Source organism: Callospermophilus lateralis, chromosome 1 (genome assembly GCF_048772815.1).
Source record: "Callospermophilus lateralis isolate mCalLat2 chromosome 1, mCalLat2.hap1, whole genome shotgun sequence".
Lineage (NCBI taxonomy): Eukaryota > Metazoa > Chordata > Mammalia > Rodentia > Sciuridae > Callospermophilus > Callospermophilus lateralis.
Genome location: NC_135305.1, coordinates 34953805 through 34972528, shown reverse-complemented (window position 1 = coordinate 34972528; position 18724 = coordinate 34953805).

The window sequence follows — 18724 nt, the reverse complement described above, 5'->3', positions numbered from 1 at the left end:
TATATTGCAAGTAATATTTAAAATGTAATCCAAAGAGATTTAAATACCGAGTAAAAGATTTTATTGTTCATTTAAAATTTTTGTGAATAAACTGTTCTTTAATTGTGGGAAATTTTATTATTCTATTTTTTTTCCTCCTTAAGCGTTCATTTCCATCCTATTTTCTCCCACTGCATTGTTTATTTAACAAACAATTACATAGCATCTGGACATGCCAGATATTCTACCATGTAGGCTCATTTAAGATGCTATTTGAAATTGGGTTTCCTGGGAAACAGATTTTAAGATGAAGGTTAGGATGTAGGATATTTTGGAGTGATTACTTGTGGAATCAACACCTATTGATAGGAATAAGGAGGAACAAAACTTTACAGAGGGAAAAACTAAGCTGTGATGAAATAGCAACAAAGACTTCAGCCAACCCACAGGAAACTAGAACTGGATAAATCCTTCAGAATCATCCTGAGTTGGGGCCAAGGACCCAGGTCTTTCTAATACCCCATTGATGTAAATGTATCATTGGATGTGAGCTGCCCCATGAAAAAGAAGTGATTTTGAATAGGGCAGTTTCCTCAGGCAAGGCAATTCCCAAAGAAGGCTGACTGACAAATGAGGGCTATCTACTGGCAGAACTCTCAGCTGTTGAAGGAATAAGTCATTCAGGTCTGATGAAGGATCTGGAGATACATCTCAGAGTCAACCTCATCTTCATCAAGGCTTGTGAGGATGATATTATTATTTTTCCTATTTTACAGATGAGGAAAAATAGTACAGAAGGGCTAAATGAGTTACATAAGCTCATCCATTTAAAATGGTGAAGTGAGGACACAAACCTAGACAATCTGGGTCTAATATCGCACTCATAACCACTGGCCCATGTACTATAAAATGAGATAACCATTTGGGCTAATTCTGTGGAGTTAGCAAACATATTTGGTAAAAAGAAAGATAGTAAATGTTGTCATCTTAGCAGGCTGTAACACTTCTGTCACAGCCATTCAGTTTTGCTGTGGTAATGAAGAAGGACTGTGGTGAGTGTTCATAGGTGTGTTTCAGTAAACTTCATTTACAGAAACAGGTGATGAGTTGGACTGGTTTGTTACTCCTGTAAAAGAAAAAATATTTAAAGATAAAGGAAATAGGTGGTTTCAAGATGGTGTAATAGAGAAGGTTGCTTTCCTGGCTGCTCCTTGGTGTGAAACCAAGAAAGCAGATAGGCAGCTTATCAGCAAAGTGAACTGACAAAAAGGAAAAACCAGGGGAACTTTATTGGTATTTAATATAGGACATGCAAAGCAGATCGTGGACTCAAAAGTGGGCTATAATAAAATAAGGAAGAAATCCCCAGCCCCACAGCCACTGCCATGGCTAGAGGTACCAGCCAGAGTGGTCCCTCTGCAAGCAAAATGGAGGCCTGAAGCATGTCTGGGTATGGAAAGTTTAGAGGTCAAAGACCTTGCTAGATTAAGCTGAAAGGCATGTTGCAGAATATCCTTGTGTTTGTCTGGGTGTGTGTGGGGGGGCACATCTCTCCCAGCTGCCTGCGCAGGACAGAGGAAGGAACCATTTAGCAGCTGAAGCATGGGGGCCAGCAGCTGGTGGAGACTATGGTTAAGAGACCATGAACAGAATTTCCAAGAAATATTCAATAAAATGAAAAGACAAAATTTAAGATTTACTGGGATAAATGAAGGCTTAGGGATACAAACCAAAGGAATGCATAATCTTTTTAATGAAATAATATCAGAAAAATTTCTATAGCACAAGAGTTAAAATTAAGAATCAACAAATGGGACATATTCAAACTAAAAAGTTTTTTCTCAGCAAGAGAAATAGGGAGCCTACATCCTGGAAACAAATTTTTACCCCTCACACTTTAGATAGAGCACTAATCTCTAGGATATACAAAGAACTCAAAAAGTTAAACAATAAAAACCAAATAACCCAATCAACAAATGGGTCAAGGACCTGAACAGACACTTCTCAGAAGAGGATATACAATCAATCAACAAATACACAAAAAAATGCTCACCATCTCTAGCACTCAGAGAAATGCAAATTAAAACTACTCTAAGATACCATCTCACTCCAGTAAGAATGGCAGCCATTATGAAGTCAAACAACAACAAGTACTGACAAGGATGCGGGGGAAAAAGTTACACTCATACATTGCTGGTGGGGCTGCAAATTGGTGCAGCCAATTTGGAGGGCAGTATGGAGATTCCTCGGAAAGCTGGGAATGGAACCACCATTTGACCCAGATATTCCCCTTCTTGGACTATACCCAAAAGACCTAAAAAGAGCATGCTACAGGGACACAGCTACATCAATGTTCATAGCAGCACAATTCACAATAGCTAGACTGTGGAACCAACCTAGATGCCCTTCAATAGATGAATGGATAAAAAAAAATGTGGCATTTATTTACAATGGAATATTACTCAGCACTAAAAAATAACAAGATCATGGCATTTGCAGGGAAATGGATGGCATTAGAGCAGATTATGCTAAGTGAAGTTAGCCAATCCCTAAAAACAAATGCCGAATGTCTTCTCTGATATAAGGGAGGTGACTTAAAACAGAGTAGGGAGGAAGAGCATGAGAAGAAGATTACCACTAAACAGGGAAGAGAGGTGGGAGGGAATGGGAGGGAGAAGGGGACTTGCACAGAAGATGGAAGGAGACCCTCATCGTTACACAAAATACATATATGATGATGTGAGGGGGAAGGAAAAAAAAGAGAGAGAGAGAGAAATGTGTCACAGTAGATTGGGTAGAGAGAGGCGATGGGAGGGGAGGGGAGGAGGGATAGGGAGGGCAGCAGAATACAACGGACTCTAGTATTGCTGTATGTATATACGTGGCTGTATAACCAATGTGATCCTGCAATCTGTACACGTGGAAAAATGAGAATTCATACCCCATTTTATCAAATGTATGATATGTCAAGATCATTGTATTGTCTTGAGCAGAACTAATAATAAATAAATAAGTAAGTAAAAGAAAAAAAGGAAATTCACAATAGACACTAATGAAACACAGTTGATAATTAGAAACTATTTTGAAATTTTATACTCTAATAAAATAGAAAATCTTGAGACATTGACAAATTTCTAGACATATGGCCAACCCAAATTGAATCAGGAGGCCATAGAATATTTGAACAAAGGAATTTCAAGCAATTAAATTGAAAATGCCATCAAAAGCCTACCAAGAAAGAAAAGCCCCAGGACCAGACAGATCCTCAGCCAAGTTCTACCAGACTTTCAAAGAAAAACTTATACCAGTCCTCCTCAAATTATTCCATGAAATAGAAAAGGAGGGAAACCTTCCAAACTCGTTCTATGAAGCTAGTATCACCCTGATACCAAAACCAGACAAAGACACATCAAGGAAAGAAAACATCAGACTGGGGGGAATCCAAGACGGCAGTCCAGAGGGAGGCAATATGCTGTGTTGCTTCATGACCTGGGACTCAAGAAGTGGAATACTGCTTCTCTGTGAGCAATATTCCTGTTTCCACACAGGAATCATGGCCACTGTGCTCATCTATGGTTCCCGGCCTCAGTGTCAGAGTAGGTCTTTCAAGCACTCGCCCACGCAGAACTACGGGGTGCCAAGTAGGACCATCGGCATTAGCACCCGCACAAAATCTTTGGCCACTCAACTGAGCAGAAATCCCAGATGCAGCTCCCATTCAGGACACTTGGCAGCTACCCCCACACAGTAACTCCAGCCTCTAATACTGTGTAGGTCTCCCACCAACTAATGTGGGGTTCTCCCGGTTGCCTCCATCTTGGGACTCTGCAGCAATGGAGATAGTCCCCTATGTACTGTAGCCCTCCTGCACCAGGGAACTACACACAGGCTTTGAAGATAGCCACAGCCACATGCTGCACACTACAGACCCAGTCTCTAAATTCATCGTTTAATGCCATTGCCTGGCTCCCCTCACTCGACCTGAAACCCCATCAATGAAAGCAAATGCCTCCATCTTGGGTCACCTTCATCACCATCTTTAATGGGTGCAACTCCTGGTTTGGAACTCTGGCTGAAAAGGTACCTAGTTTCTAACTCCCTGTCACCTCAGCAGCTGCTAACCCTGTACAGTGACTGCCCAACACAAAACAGCTCTCAGTGGGGCAGGTGCAGAGCATGCCCAAAGCGCCACACACAACAGCCCTGGAGAGAAAGGTCTTAGGAAGCAGTAAGGGAGAGGGTGAGAGTGATACAGTTTAGAGACTAACACAGAGACCAGGAACTGGGAGGTCTTCAGGCGAGATAAGACCAGGCACTCACATCACAGGGGCAGGCCCAAAAAGAGATCCCAGAGGTTCAGTCTCCTTCAGGGACTTGCAGATGTCACACCCCACTTCTAGGTGCCCTCTACCCAGAAACAACCCTCCCTCCCTGGTTACCGTCACCAACGTGAGGGCGGAGATACCAGCTAACAATAGACAACCCCGCTTATTGGATGAGATGGGAAGCAGGAAAGATACTGATCTCCAACTGAAACAATCCTTGGTTCTTTCTTCAAGATTTTTTTTTTTTCATTTTTCTCCCTCTGTATTCTCCTGTCCTCTCATTCCAAACATATGTGAAACCAAGTACTTTACATGAATTAGGATATTGAGGTTTGAGACAACTGAATAGTATATTACATTTGTATTGTATATTCTCTTTTTCTCCAATTTTTACTATTTTAACATTTTTTTATTTTTCTTAACATATATGTGTTTGTTTTATGTACTCTACTGTCTTCCCTCTTACTTGTCTACCCCAAATTACTTCCTCTCTATTCTCCTGCTACTAACCTTCTTCTTTAGATTTCTCTTTCACACTTCCTAAGATATAATAACTCTAAATCCTCACTTCCTACCTCCTTAGAATATCTTCCTATACCTCACCCTCGGTTCTTTGTCCACCATCAGAAATTGTAAACACTTTACAAACCTACAGAGTACTTTGTAGATAATAATTGAGTTCATCATTTCTGTACATTGTGACCAACCTATAAACATCTATTAGCAACTATGTGTTTTTAGGTGGTACCTTGATTATATTGGGATCTAGTAACATTGTCCTAACCCTCAAAGTAGAGGTTTTGGAACCCTTCAGGGGCACTATAAACCTATAGGGTAAAAATGATAACACCTTTCTTGGATCCACAGTGCTAGAAGGGAAGACACACAATCAATATGAAAAAGCAAGGGAAGAAAACAAATCAAGAAACCATATCATTAGAATCCATGGACAGCACAGCAGATGAAATTACAGAGAAGGAGTTCAGGATGTACATAACTAAAGTATTCTGTGAATTAAAGACTGATATAGGAGAGCAAATACAGGCAGTAAAAGATCATTTGAGAAAGAGCTACATAAACAAATACAGTAAACAAAAGATTACTTCACTGGGGAGATAGAGGTTCTGAGGAAAAACCAAACAGAAATCCTTGAAATGAAAGAAACAATATACAAATTAAAAGTTCAATTGAAAGCATCACCAACAGATTAGACCACTTGCAAGACAGGACCTCAGACAATGAAGGTGAAATATATAATCTCAAAAAGTATGTAGACCATACAATGAAAATGATAAGAAACCATGAGTAGAACATTCAAGAAATATGGGATAGAATAAAAAGACCAAATTTGAGAGTTATTGGTACAGAGGAAGGCAAAGGAATGGACAATCTATTCAATGAAATGATGTCAGAAAACTTTCCAAACATGAAGAACAAATTGGAAAACCAAATACAAGAGGTTTACAGGATGCTAAATGTACAAAATCACAAGAGATCCGCACTGAGGCACATTATAATGAAAATATATAACATGTGGAGTAAGGAGAGAATATTAAAAGCCATGAGAGAAAGGAATCAGATTACATATAGGGGGAAACCAATTAGGTTATGTGCAGATTTTTTCAACACAGACCCTGAAAGCCAGAAGATCCTGAAACAACATATATCAAGCTTTGAAAGAAAATGAATTCCAACTAAGAATGTTCTATCCAGCAAAATTAAGAATTATATTTGATAATAAAATAAAAACCTCCCATGATAAACAAAAGTTAAAAGAATTTACAGCTAGAAAACCTGCACTACAGAATATCCTTGGCAAAATATTCTATGAAGAGGAAATAAAAAACAACAAGGAAAATCACCAGAGGGAGGTATTACACTAGAGGGAAAACAAAGCAAAGGAGAAACCAAGTCAAGTTCAGTAACAAAAAGAAACAAAAATGGCTGGGAATACAAATCATGTCCCAACAATCACCCTGAATATTAATGAACTCAACTCATAAATCAAAAGACATAGGCTAGGCTAACTGGATTAAAAACAATAACAACAATAATAATACGCTGCCTCCAGAAGACTCATCTCATAGGAAAAGGCATCCACAGACTGAAGGTGAAAGGCTGGGAAAAATCATACCACTCACATGGAGTGCAGAAGCTAGCAGGGGTTTCCATCCTTGTATCAAATAAAGTAGACTTTAAGGCATACTTAATCAAAAGGGATAAAGATGGACATTTCATACTGCTCAACAGAGCCACACACTAACAAGACATAATAATTATAAATACATATGCCCCAAACAATGGAGCATCTATTATAATCAAATAAACTCTCAAGTTCAAGAGTCAAATTGACCACAACACAATAATTCTGGGTGACTTGAGCACACCTCTTTCACCACCGGATAGATCTTCCAAAGAAAAAGCTGAACAAAGAAACTATAGAACACAATAATACAATCAATAACTTAGACTTAACTGACATATATAGAATATTTCATCCATCAACGAGCGAATACAATTTTTTCTCAGAAGCACGTGGGTTATTCTCTAAAATAGACCATATGTCATGCCAAAAAAGTAACTCTTAACAAATACAAAAAAGTAGAAATACTACCCTGCATTCTATCTGATCACATTGGAGTGAAATTAGAAATCAATGATGAAATAAAAAATAAAAACTACTTCAACACCTGGAGACTAAATAATATGCTGATAAATGAACAATGGGTTGCAAAAGCCATCAAGAAGGAGATTAAAAAATTCTTAGATGTGAATGAGAACACTGATACAACATATCAAAATCTCTGGGACACTATGAAGGCAGTTCTAAGAGGAAAGTTGATTGCATAGAGTTCATTCCTGGAAAGAAGAAAAAGTCAACTAATAAATGAGATGTAAAAAAAACCATTACATCTCAAATCCCAGAAAGAGAAGAAGAAATCAACACCAAAAGCAGAAGAAAGCAAGAAATAATTAAAATCAGAGCTAAAATCAATGGAATTGAAAAAATTGACAAGACACAAAGTTGGTTCTTTAAAAAAATAAATAAAATTGACAAACCCTTAGCCATGCTAACAAAGAGAAGGAGAGAGTAAACTCATATTACTAACATACGTGATGAAAATGAAAATATCACAACAGACACTACAGAAATACAGAAGATAATTAGAGATTATTTTGAAAACTTGTACTCCAATAAAATAGAGAATATCAAATGCATCGCCAAATTTCTAGAGGCATATAATTTGCCCAAATTAAATCCAGATGATATATGCAATTTAAACAGATCACTTTCAAACAGTGAAATAGAAGAAGCCTACCAACCAAGAAAAGCCCAGGACCTAATGGATATACAGCTGAGTTCTACAAGACCCTTAAAGAAGAACTAATACCTCTACTCTTCAAATTAATTCATGATAGAAATAGAGGGAACACTTCCAATCTCATTTTATGAGGCCAATATCATCCTGATTCCGAAAACAGGCAAAGACTCATCAAAGAAAAAAATCTTTGGACCAATATCTCTAGTGAACATAGATGAAAAAATTCTCAATAAAATTCTGGCAAACCAAATACAAAAACATATCAAAAAGATAGTATACCACGATCAAGTGGGATTCATCCCAGGGATGCAAGGTTGTTTCAACTATGGAAACCAATAAATGTAATTTATCACATCAATAGACTTAAAGATAAGAATTATATGATAATCTCAACAGATGCAGAAAAAGCATTTGACAAAATACAGCACCCTTTTATGTTCTAAACACTGGAAAAAAACTAGGGATAACAGGAACATATCTCAACATTTAAAAGCTTTCTATGCTAAGCCCCAGGCCAACATCATTCTAAATGGAGAAAAATTGAAAGCATTCCCTCTAAAAACTGGAACAAAACAGTTCTATTTAACATAATTCTTGAAACACTAGCCAGAGCAACTAGATAGATGAAAAAAATTAAAGGTATATGGATGGGAAAAGAAGAACTCAAATTAGTACTATTTGCCAATGATATGACTCTATATCTAGGAGACTCAAAAAATTCCATCAGAAAACTTCTAGAACTAGTAAATGAATTCATCAAAATAACGAAATACAAAACTAACACTTATAAATCAAAGGCATTTCTGTATATCAGTGACAAATCCTCTGAAATGGAAACAAATAAAACTACCCTATTTATAATAGCCTCAAAAAATAAAAATAAAATAAAATACTTGGGAATCAACTTAATGAATGAAGTGAAAGACCCCTACAATGAAAACTACGAAATTCTAAAGAAAGAAATTAAAAAGACCTTAGAAGATGGAAAGATCTACCTAGTTCTTGGATAGGCTGAATCAATATTGCCAAAATGACCATACTACCAAAAGCACTATACATATTTAATGCAATTCCAATAAAATCCCAATGGCATTCCTCATAGAATTAGAAAAAGCAGTCATGAAATTCATCTGGAAAAATAAGAGACCCAGAAGAGCTAAAGCAATCCTTAGCAAGAAGAGTGGAGCAGGTGGCATCACTATACCAGACTTAAACTATGCTACAGAGCAATAATAACAAAAATACCATGGTATTGGCACCAAAATAGACTGGCAGACCAATGGTACAGAATAGAGGACACAGAGACTAACCTACATAATTACAGTTATCTTCTATTAGACAAAGGCACCAAAAACATACATTAGAGAAAAGAGAGTCTCTTCAACAGATGGTGTTGGGAAAAACTGGAAATTCATATGCAACAAAAGGAAATTAAACCCCTATCTCTCTCCATGCACAAAAGTCAACTCAAAGTGGATCAGGATCTAGGAATTAAATCAGAGACCCTTCGCCTAATAGAAGAAAAAGTAGGCTGAAATCTCCATCATGTTGGATTAGGCCCCAACTTCCTTAATAAGACTCCTATAGCGCAAGAATTAAAATCAAGAATCAATAAATGTGATGGATCCAATCTAAAAAGCTTCTTCTCAGCAAAAGAAACAATCATGAGGTGAGGTGAATAGAGAGCCTACATTTTGGAAGCAAATTTTTACCACATTCACATCAGATAGAGCACTAATCTCTAGGGTATATAAAGAACTCAAAAAGCTAAGCACCAAAACAAAAACAACAACAACAACAAAACCCAAATAACCCAATCAATAAATGGCCCATGGAACTGAACAGACATGTCTCAGAATATCATGTACAATCAATCGACAAATATATGAAAAAATGTTCAATATCTCTAGCAATTAAAGAAATGCAAATCAAAACTATTCTAAGATTTTATCTCACTCCAGTCAGAATGGCAGCTATTAAGAATACAAACAACAATAATTATTGGCGAGGATGTGGGGGGAAATGCACACTCATACATTGCTGGTGGTACTGCAAATTGATGCAGCCAATATGGAAAGCAGTATGGTGATTCCTTGGAAAGCTGAGAAGGGAACCACCTGGCTATCCTACTCCTTGGACTATACCCAAATGACTTAAAAAAACATGCTACGGGGACACATCCACATCAATGTTTATAGCAGCACAATTCACAATAGCTATACTGTGGAACCAATCTAGATTCCCTTCAGTAGATGAATGAATAAAGAAAATGTGGTGTACATACTCAATGGAATATTACTCAGCAATAAAAGAGAATAAAATCATGGCATTTGTAGGTAAATGGATGGAGTTGGAATATATAATGTTAAATGAAGTTAGCCAATCACAAAAAAATCAAATGCCTAATATTTTGTCTGATATAAGGAGGCTGATTCATAATGGGGTTGGGATGGGAAGCATGGGAGGATTAGACGAACTCTAGATAGGGCAAAGGAGTGGGAGGGAAAAGAAGGGGCATGATGGTAAAAAAGATGGTGAAATGAGGTGGATATCATTACCCTAAGGACATGTATGAAGACACAAATAATGTGAATATACTTTGTAAATAACCAGAGATATGAAAAATTGTGCTATATATGTGTAATATGAATTGTAATCAGTCTTTTGTCATATACAAATTAGAAAAAAAAATTTTTAAAAATTCAGACTAATATTCCTGATGAACATACATACAAAACTTCTTAATAAAATACTGACTAATTGCATTAAAAATATATTTAAAAGGTAGTGCACTATGATCAAGTGGGGTTCATCCCATGGTTGCAAGGTTGGTTTAACATATGGAAATCAATAAACATAATTCTTTACATCAATAGACTTAAGGACAAGAATCACATGATTATCTCAATAGATTCAGAAAAAGCATTTAACAAAATACAACATCCGTTCATGGTTCATGTTCAAAACACTAGAAAAACTAGGGATAGTAGGAACATACCTCAATATTGTAAAAGCTGTATATGCTACATCCCAGGTCAACATCATTCTAAATTGAGAAAAATTGAAAGCATTCTCTCTAAAAACTAGAACAGGACAGGGATGTCATCTTTCACCACTTCTATCCAACATAGTCCTTGAAACTCTCTTTATCAAGAGCAATTAGACAAAAGAAAGAAATTAAAGGGATACTAATAGGAAAAGAAGAATTTAAACTATCCATATTTGCCAATGACATGATTCTATTTTTAGAAGACCCAAAAAACTCTTCCAGAAAACTTCTAGAACACATAAATGAATTCAGCAAAATATCAGGATATAAAATTAACACTCACAAATCAATTGCATTCCTATATATTAGTGATGAATCAACTGAAAGAGAAATCAGGAAACTATCCAATTCATAATAGCCTCAAAAAATAAAATAAAATAAAATAAATCTTAAAAAAGTGGCAAAATACCTCTACAACGAAAACTACAAAACACTAAAGAAAGAAATTGAAGAGAAAATTGGAAGATGGAAAGACCTCTTGCAAATAGAGAAATGCAAATCAAAACTACTCTAAGATTTCATCTCACTCCAGACAGAATGGCAATTATCAAGAATACAAGCAATAAGTATTGGCGAGGATGTGAGGGGAAATTTACACTGATATATTGCTGATGGGATAGCAAATTTATGCAACTGCTATGGAAAGCAATATGGAGGTACCTCAGAAAACTTGGAATGGAACCATCATTTGACCCAGTTATCCCATTCCTCAGTTTATACACAAAGGAATTAAAATCAGCATACTACAGTGAGGCAGCCACATCAATGTTTATAGCAGCTCAATTCACAATACCTAAACTATGGAACCAACTTATAGGCCCTTCAACAGATGAATGGATAAAAAAAAATGTCTTACATATACACAATGGACTATTACTCAGACTTAAAGAAAAATAAAATTATGGCATTTGCATTTAAATGATGGAATTAGAGAATATCATGCTAAGTGAAATAAGCCAATCCCCAAACACCCCAAACTGAATGTTTTCTCTGATAAGCAGTTGCTGATCTATAGTGGTGCAGGGAGGTAGGGAAGAAAGAAGGAACTTTGGTTTGTGTAGAGGGAGGGGAGTGACAGGAGTGGTGGGGCTGTGGGGATGGGAAGGACAGTAGAATGAGAAAGACTTTAATACCCTATTTCATGTATGATTACAGTACTGGAGTGACTTTGCATCATGTACAACCAGAGGAACGAGAAGTTGTGCTCCATTTGTGTACAATATGTCAAAATGCATTCTACTCTCATGTATAACTAATTAAAACAAACAAAAAAAAGGAAGTAAAGAAAGATTTCTCATGTTCCTGAATAGGCAGAATTAATATTGTCAAAGTGGCCATACTACCAAAAGCACTTTATAGATTTAATGTAATTCCTATTAAAATTCCAATAATATTCTTCACAGAAATAGAAAAACAGTAATGAAATTCATCTGGAAAAATAAGAGGGCCAGAGTAGCCAAAGCATTCCTTAGCAAGAAAAATGAAGCAAGAGGCATTAGAATACAGGACCTTAAATTATACTACAGAGTATAATAACAAAAACATTTCTGCATTGGCACCAAAACAGACATGAAGACCAATGGTACAAAGTAGAAGATACAAAGACAAACCCACATAAATTCAGTTATTTCATAATAGACAAAGCTGCCATAAACATACATTATAGAAACAAGAGCCTCTTCAGCAAATCGTGCTGGGAAAACTGGAAATCCATATGCAGCAAAATGAAACTAAATCCCTATCTCACCCTACACAAAACTCAACTCAAAGTGGATTAAGGACCTAAGAATTAGACCAGAGACCCAGCACCTACTAGAAGAAAAAGTAGGCCCAAATTTACATCATGTTAGTGTTAGCTTAGAAACCAACTGCCTCAACAAGACTCCTAAAGTGCAAGAATCAAGTAAGTGGAATGATATCAAACTAAAAAGCTTCTTCATAGCAAACAGTCAAGAATGTGAAGAGAGAGCCTACAGAATTGAAGAAAATCTATGCCACCTGCACCGCAGAGCATTAATCTGTAAGATGTATAAAAAATTCAAAAAACTTAACATCACAAAAACAAATAACCCAATCAATAAATGGGCAAAGAAACTGAATAGACACTTCATAGAAGTATAAATATGATTGGCCAACAAATATATAAAAAAATGTTCAACATTACTAGCAATTAAAACTACACTGAGATTCCATCTCACTCCAATCAGAATGGCAATTATCAAGAATACATGCAACAATAAAAGTTGGCAGGGATGTGGAAAAAAAAGGTTTGCTTATACATTGCTGGTGGGATTGTACATTAGTGCAACCACTCTCAAAAGCAACTTTTCTTCAGAAAACTTGGAATGGAACCACCATTTGACCCAGTTATCTCATTCCTGGATATATAGCCAAAGGACTTAAAATCAGCATATTAGAGTGACATGGCCACATCAATGTTTACAGCAATTCAATTTACAATACCTAAGCTATGGAACCAGTCAAAGTGCCCTTCAACAGATGAATGGATAAAGAAACTGTGGTATATATACACGATGGAGTCTTATTCAGCCATAAAGAAGAATTAAATTATGGCATTTTATGATAAATGGATGGATCTGGAGGCTATAATGCTAATTGAAATAAGCAAATCCTAGAAAAACAAAGGCTAACTATTCTCTCTTATATGTGGATACTAACACACACCTCGGATAGGGGAAGAATAGAATTTCATTGGATTATACAAAAAGGAATGAAGGAAAGGGATGGGAGATGGGAATAGGAAAGACAGTAGAATGGATCAGACATAACTTTTCTATGTTCACATATGTACACACAACCAGTGTATCTCCACATCATGTATAACAACAAGAATGGGAAATTATACTGTATGTCTGTATAATGTATGAAAATACACTCTACTGACATGTATAATATTATAAACATGCTGGTGATTTACCGTCATTTTAACAGGTGCCATTTTAATAGTAGATTTTTCTATATCTTACATTTACATATCATTTTCATTTTCTTCATCATACACTTTGTGTCTTCTACAATAAATATGTATTTTTTGTTTATGTGAATGTATAATGAGAAAAAATAAAAGCTATTGTAAGATTTCAGTTGGAGAGATTGTTAAATTCTATAATGATAGATATATCATGATCCTGCACCTCCAAAGTTTAGGAGGAAATAAGGTGAAAAATTGGGTGCCTTATTAATAGGTGCAGTGTTAGGATGACCATCGTGACACAAATGAAGCTTACATTTTCTGCTTTGCTTATTGTTCTCACCAGGTCTCTGTTTAATTTGTGGTAGTTTGGCTCATCTCTTCTGATGAGCTCAGAAGCACTAAAGTAGTAGTGAAAGGTTAAAGAAACAAAATGTAAAGGATAAGATTTGTTTCAAGTTCTGTAAAGTTTTTAAGTTCTGTTTAGTTGCATTTGGAATCTGAAATCCATGTGGAAGTTAAAAACAACTCCCAGAAAAGCCACTGAAATGTATGTTGAAATCTCCCCTGACCATCTGGTTGCTCTGTAAAAACAACCCCCCCTCCCAGAAACCATGCAGTCCAGCACGTACACACCTCAGGGCTCAAGCCAATCAGTTCGAATGTATACCCTTCTTTGTACTGACCAATCACCCCTACCCGACTTGTTCCCGCCAGTAAATGTACTAATCATGGTTAAAAGTTGTTGTTTGATTTTCCCGTGGCGTGTGATGATTTGTTATGCTGTATGTGAAGTCCCTGCCCTTTACAGAGAATGTATATAAGATCTGCTCAAGCTATTCTTGGGGCTCTCTGCTCTTCCGAAGTGAGCTCTGAGCCCAGCATGCTGGACCCCCAATAAACCCTTTGTGTTGCATGAGACAGTCTCTTGGAGGTTTTTTCCTCCGGCGTTCGCCCGACCTTTACAGTAGCTTTCCAAATTACTGTCAAATTGAAACATTATTCCAGTGAAATCATAGCAGTCTTACTGCACACTCTCTACCCCTTATTGCACAGGATTGGAGTAAATGATATTTACTCAATGGAGAGATGATGTGGCTATCAGCTTCTGCTCCCATCACTACTGCCCAGGTTTAAGTCTTAAATACTCCTCAACCAGTCTAATGTCTCCCCCACTGGTCTCTAATTCCCATTAGTCTAGTCCATCTCCTATGTGTGGCCAGATTGATCTTTCTGAAGCACACCTCCAGTGTTTATTTACTTAGAACTTTTCATTGGTTTGCATTTCCTATAGGTCAACATTTAAATTCCTCAGCCTGGACTTACCGTGTTAGTTAGTATTATAAGTCATAATGGTTGATGAGAAAGAAAATTTGTAAGCTCAATGAATCAAATGAACTATAGAATAATCTAAACCAGACAAAGTCCAAATAAATTGTACATGTAGTCTCCTGTTGGTAGTAAAATGAAAAAAAAAAAAAAAAGATTCCAAGAAACAGCTAGAAGGTAGAAAAAAATCAAACTGAAGATAAAACATTCAGAATCATCATCCTTTTGAGAAAAAGATTAGATCCCATCAAAATCAAATCACATCTATTTGGCTTGAGTCAATAATTTGGACTGTTCCTGATGTAATATACAAGATATAAGAAGAAAACTTTCAAATGGATAATGGACTTGACTCAAGGCAGTAATGACATGGAAACAAATTTAACTCCAAGCTTCAGTCTCCTTATTGTCACTTTTGTACCAGGCAGTTTTATAATCATTGCTCTGTTGGGTGTATTTTATTTTCTTTTGAAAAACATTCAAAAGAATTTGGTACTTTAATATTGAGAGGGGGATTCAGTTTGCAACTATGTGTAAGAGTTTGGGTAACTCTGACTTATTAAGTTAGTAGATTTTTAATGTGTTAGTTGTATAAATGAGGTATATATACATTTATTTATTTATTTATTTATTTTTAAAGAGTGAGAGAGAGAGAGAGAGTGAGAGAGAGAAATTTTTTAATATTTATTTTTTTAGTTCTTGCCGGGCACAACATCTTTGTATGTGGTGCTGAGGATTGAACCTGGGCCGCACGCACACCAGGCAAGCGCGCCACCACTTGAGCCACATCCCCAGCCCCACATATATTTATTATTTGAAGATTAATAAGTCACATATATTGGTGAATATTCCTTTCTATGTAACATGCACAAATGCTTTTGGTATATTTTTAAAAAGTTATCAGTATGAAATTGTCTCCATTCTGGTCCAACATATATTTTCCAGTTGATGCCCGAAACCATACTAGCTCCAGCCCAATTACTTTTCCATAGCACTTTTCTTGTAACAAGCCTTTGCTCCATTCCCCTCCCACCACCCGCTGAAATACCTTTCTTCAAGATTAAGAAAAATTAAATTCTGTCATCTCTCAAGATATATCCTTCCAGCCCCTTCTTGAAGGGTTCGGCTGCTAGAAGTAATGTTCATCCATCTGGACACTCTAGCATTTTGTTGCACTTCCCTTAGACTCTTAGTCTCTACACACACACACACACACACACACACACACACTCACACTCACAGACAAACTGTCTTATAATACTGCTATCTTATAGTTGTATTGGAAATTCTGAATGTGAGGAACATGTTCCATTCATCACTATTCTCATTATCTCTTGAATCAAATTCACGAATGTATGATGAATAATTGTCAAAACATATAAATGCTTCCATTCCAACTGGAAACATTCAAAAATATTGTTTTTAAAATGATATTAAGAGGCATGTCTTAAAATTAAGGTATTTCTACACTGCTTAATTGTTTTCATTTTTCTGTATCTCTCTCAGGATTTATCTATGCTTATACCACATATTGTTTATATAACTGGATATTAAAAATAGGATTTGCTGTCTGTAGGTTTGGCTAAAGCCCCACCAGACTGGAGCAGAACTACAGGTAGTGAACATTTGCACATTCTAAAGTGAGATGCTTCCATTTATGCAGAGATGGACAAGATTTTGCAACATTAAGATAAACCCTCTTAAAGATATGAAGGGCTTGCAACTGAAGAGTATGGGAGAGGTTTTTTTTTTTTGGAGAAATTCTTTTCCTGTGAGTCTCATAGCAATCTCCTAGGAGAGGTCTAGGGTGCTGTTCTCAGTGGAACAGTTAATCTGTGTTTCTTGAAAAAGGGAGGTGGGTAGGAAGTCGGATGGCTTCTGTTGGGGGTGGGGGAAGTACTAGGGCTGGCTAGTTCTGAAGGCCAAGAGGTGAGAGGTAGAGGTGTGTCCGTTAGAAACAACCTTCATTCCCAGAGTTTGTCAGGATAGAGGATACATGAACATAACCTATGAACCTGATGGGATCAGAAGGGTGAGAGAATCAGTCCGGAGGAGTCAATAGGACTTTTTGGCAGGAGTAAGGTGTCTGTACCAGAGAGATGGTAGGGGTATTCCAGTGGGAACAGGATGATATGAGGTGGAGATTATATTTGATAGCCACAAGAAAAGAGGCCTCGCATGTTACAGTTGGTATAAAGGAAAATTCAGATGAGAGAACACCAATGAAGCAAAGTCTCTAAAGAATGCGCATGAATTCCATGAATTCCATCGTGACAAAAGATAACCCAAATACTTTTCCAAATCAAAGCAAGAGAATAACCAGTTAAGTAGGTCTTTTCTTTTTAGCTGGAATGGCCTGAAACTGCTATTCATGAGTTTGGGGAAGGCAGAGAGGCATCCCTTTCCTATTGCCCACTTCCAGTCTGAAGTAAGCCTGAGCTGAGAAACCTCAAGCTCCATTTTGGCTATTACATGGAGCGAAAATTCTAATTATGAGAATGAAATGGTTTTTATGACAGAAATGTAAAATAAATTATTTTTATATCAAAGACTGATTCAAAGACTTATAACTCCTGACTGTGATTTCATCCAAGTGGCAAGGAAAATCTGCCCCCTAAAAATAGAAAGACCAGTGGGATAAACTAAAGTTGTGCTATGGTGCTCTTTCAATGAAAGGGTAATAGCTGCTGTAATCAGGGTGAACAAACAACTTTATGCAAATAAAAATTTAAATCTTCAAAATATAATTCAAATAACAAAATATAATAATAAATACATGAAACAATTTTCCAACTCCACACAAAGACCTTAATTGCATAAAATGTGTGATGTTACCAAGGGCAGAGACCCATAGTTCTGCAGGTTGCAGATTCAGTGCCTCCAGGAGGGAAATTACATAATCATCCCTCTGATAGTTGCCATGTAGCAAGTTTTAAGAAAGAGGCACTTTTCCAATAAGGGGGAGTAAAGGGAATGGTGCTGTGTACCATGAGGGACATTCACACATGGTGTATAAATTAAACAAATGCTCAGACTATTAACAATATTATTATATGATGGATGTTTATGTAGTAGATTCAAAAATAATCTCTCCAGAAAGCAGTTTAGTGTCTACTAATGTAAAAAAAAAATAAAAATAAAAATCATCTCTCTAATGGTTTATTTAGTGCCTTAAAAGTTAATTCCAATCTGTATTTGTTTTTAACATGTCGGCCAAGGACATACATATTTATCATATTGTTTCTTTGTAATGATGCCAAAAATAAGTGCATTAAGCATAAACTGAAGCGCCCCAAGAGATTGAATTAAACTGTGAGAGTCTTTTTTTCCCCCATAAGAGACTTTCAAAAAAGGAAGATAGTCAACAATCTTCTGTGAAGAAATTTAAGCTATTTTTATTTTTTTCATTATTTGGAACAAGGTAAGTTCATATTTAGAATAGAAAGTGCTCTTTTTTTTGGTGCATGAGTTTTTACTGTGTACATTTTTGCATTCCAATTTCTTTGTCCCCAAATACATGTTAATTCTACATGTTTGATTGAAGAACTAAGGCATTCTCCATTTACATAGAAATAATTCCTTGTATTAATACCTATGAATATTAGAATTACATTTAATGAATGTCTTATTGCCAAGACTCTTTTGTACTTGTAATTTTATATGAATGTATGGGAAATAAGACTCCTATTCAATAGCTCATAAAAGAGACTGATGTATCATTGATTGCCTTGACATTATTGGATATAAGTAAAACCTACCCTGTTAAAAAGAATTAGATAAAATTACT